The sequence below is a fragment of the Typha angustifolia genome, chromosome 15 (genome assembly GCF_048772165.1).
Source record: "Typha angustifolia cultivar Huaian chromosome 15, ASM4877216v1, whole genome shotgun sequence".
Classification (NCBI taxonomy): Eukaryota; Viridiplantae; Streptophyta; class Magnoliopsida; order Poales; family Typhaceae; genus Typha; species Typha angustifolia.
Genome location: NC_133253.1, coordinates 10,515,283 through 10,518,556, shown reverse-complemented (window position 1 = coordinate 10,518,556; position 3,274 = coordinate 10,515,283). Strand labels below are relative to the sequence as shown.

The window sequence follows — 3,274 nt, the reverse complement described above, 5'->3', positions numbered from 1 at the left end:
CTTGTGCATGCCGTCCAAAGGCACTTAACTTCATCCGAAAGAGGTCTTAAAAATTAAAGCTTTAATCTAACTTGACCGTACACCTGAATATATTTTGTATACTTCAAATAAAAGTAAATTTATCCACCAATTTGCTATTACAAAATTATTGCCTTTAAAATCCCATTTAATAAATGGGTGTTATGGTGAGTTGATTTGACTCACATCTAACTTGACTGGAACTCACCTAAGTGAAGACGATTGCCGTCCCTACATAAGAAGATGATATAAGTTAGCAATGAATATTAAATTAATAAAGGAAGAAGTTAGGTTTATATCATTATATGACACACATTAACTGTGATGACATGTGTGGTGAGTCTCACTGTTAGCCACAATTTGCAATAGGCCCTCTCTTTTTGAGTTTCATATTGCTTAAAAAGAAGTCCGAGTGACATTAAATTAGGCAAACTTAATAATAATATTGACGCTTAGAAACACCAGTTGATGAAAATTTATCTATGCCCAGATATGTCAGCATTTAAACCATATTGAGAAAAATACCTCAGTTGACATTTGTTTACTTTCCTAATTCTTTAGAATGCCGAAAATAGTGGACTGTTATATGAATATGTCTAAAGAACTAATACAAATTATTTCTAAAGAATTATCTAAACATATGCTTGTGGCTTAGTATGTTGAATTTAACTTCTTATTTAAGACTAGGGTTACTTGAATCTTTTAATTAACCTACTTTCAAAGGTTGAATTTTAATTTTTAAAGTCGACTAAATTAAGCTAAAATTGAGTGGACGAAGGCCTAGTTTGCCGATGTGAGAGAAATGGAGGGATGACTACTTCTCTAGCCCATTATAAGCTCATGGAAGAGATCTAATTGGATTGAATATGACCTAGTATTGGCTATTTATATTGAAGCCAAATTACCCGAAAGACATCTCTCCTCTACACATCAATGATTACCTTCTTTCTTTTAATTGTGCATGGACCAAATCTCACATTCACATCCCAACAAGGACATGTAGTACTATCACGATCGTGTGCTGATGGTCTAGGAGATGAAGTTTTCACGTGAATTGAAGCCTCTTGTGGGTTCTCCTTTAATGATTGATTCCATCAATCATTGATCAACTTTACCTATCGGCACGATCGACACTTCATCTCTCGTCTCCTAGTGCACTGGGTTTAGGTCAAATCTCCCTTTAATTTACAATTATTAGCTGATAAAAAAAAATTAAGTCCATTCATATAAAAGGATGAATTTGTTTTATGGTTCAAAATCTATTTTATCTTCTTATTTTCTATGAAAGTTATCTAATTACCATTATACTAATTAGATAAGCATATTTTTGGAAGTATCAAAATACTCTTGTTGCCCTTGATTCAAAATGTTTTCCTTCCTATCTGATAAAAGTAATTAAGTTTCATATATAAACCTTATTCTGCTCAAAATCGTAGCGCATGCATCAGAACTCTGTTTTTAATTATTGTGTTCACATGCGCTTAATTAGAAGGATTGAGATGGAGAGTAGTAGTTCGTTGAATAGAGGCAAAGGGAAGAGATTGCAGGTGGCATTCAAATTAAGGAGGTTTGGTGTCTTGCTCCCAAGGGCACATGGGGGAAGGAGGGATGTCAATTTTATGTAGGGCTAATAGAGCTAAATGATGCATGTGCTACCATGTGCTCCAACAGTGCTTGGAGAGTCAATTCTGCGCCGTTCCCTCCAATCCCAAGCGTATCAATTTTAATTAGCTAAACCTTTATCCCTTTTATTACCTTTTTGACTTTCCTTTTAATTCCCTTCGAACGCCATACACATGTAACGTTAGTCAAATGAAGTCCTTCAGTTTCCATCCTTCAATTATTTGTCGATAGGACTACTTTGAAAGGGATGGAAGTTTTGGCCTTAATGGGACAGCAGCATGGGCTTCCATCCTTTTCCCAGTTGTATTTAAATGGAGGACGTGCACATCTAATCTTGCCATCACCATAGCTTTTTCCCAAGGACTTGTGAAGGTAATGAATAATTAAGCATATGTACATATATAGAGATACACTTTGCTCTTCAATCTCCTACTTAATTTATATCACCATCTTCAATTCTTTAATCTTTTGATATAATGATTTTCAAGCAGTTTACAGTGTCATCGATTTTTGCTGGATAATGGACGAGGTGCAGAGAAGCAAGCGGAGAAGGGTTTACTCATTCAATGTTAATGCTACAGAATTGGCTAACTTCTCCTTCAAGTACATAAGCTATCTACTGCCATCTCTTCTGAGGATTGCTAGGATTAACTCCTGCAGCAGCAGAGGAAAAGATAGAGAGATGAAGAAGATCGTACGGTTCGAACAAGACATGGCGTTGGTGCAATCAGCTGGTGAATTCAAATGGAGTCGTGCACTAAAACGCAAGCTTGATCAGGCTACTGTTACTTTCAAACCAATCATGACAAGCAAACTTGATAGCCATTGCTATTTTGTCCAAAATCTCGAGATTTGCCCTCCAATTCCAAGGATGCTCATTCGCATCAACTGCGACATGAACCTGAAGGGATATTATATGCCCGGTATTCAGAAGAAGGTTATGAATACAAAGAAAGAGAATCCCAGTGATCTCTTAGTGTTGCTACGAAGAATATTACCTGGTGGAAATGAGCTTTGTGTGCATGAGCTGTTCTCTGAAGTGGAGAGTTATGTCACTTGCCTACAGTTGCAGGTTGAAGTCCTCAGGTCTCTTGTTACTTCGCACTAAACCCTACCAGTTTCGCAAAGTCATGATCACTTTGTTGGGATGGAAGGTTGTAGATAGAGAGCAGAGTAGAGGTCAAGTTGAAAAAGGCTACTCTTTGAAGCTACAATGAACTTGCTTATATAGATTTAATTGATGTTTGTAGTAATGATGTAGGTTTGGCATCGCATTCACCTCTATTAGTTGTCATTGTTTTCAAGTAAATAATGCCATGTCCTATATATATATATATATATATATATATATATATATATATATATATATATATATATATGTATAAAGCTCCACACGTGGTGCAATGTTTAGCAATATCATATCAGCCATGCATGATAAAATCAATACTGGCTGAATAACGTTCCACGTTAAAGAAAAGATTAATGGATATATAATTCAAGCTATCATGGAATACGAAAGCTTAACTTTTATGCTGAAATCGTTATGTCGAGAAAGTGATTTCAGGTTTCTATTCACACGTACAATTTTGGGCTGAATTGCTTCCGGTGTATGCATATCAAAATTCATTTCAGC

General features: G+C 35.7%; 1 long non-coding RNA gene across 1 annotated transcript; it reads right to left on the bottom strand.

Annotated features, from left to right (window-relative positions):
* Positions 1-2,175: 2,175 nt before the first annotated feature.
* On the bottom strand, positions 2,176-2,989 carry LOC140779146 (uncharacterized). Its single transcript, XR_012107285.1, has 2 exons — positions 2,640-2,989; positions 2,176-2,542 (listed from the first exon to the last, which is right to left on the bottom strand). It is a non-coding gene; the product is annotated as an uncharacterized lncRNA (long non-coding RNA).
* Between the last annotated feature and the right edge of the window lie 285 nt (positions 2,990-3,274).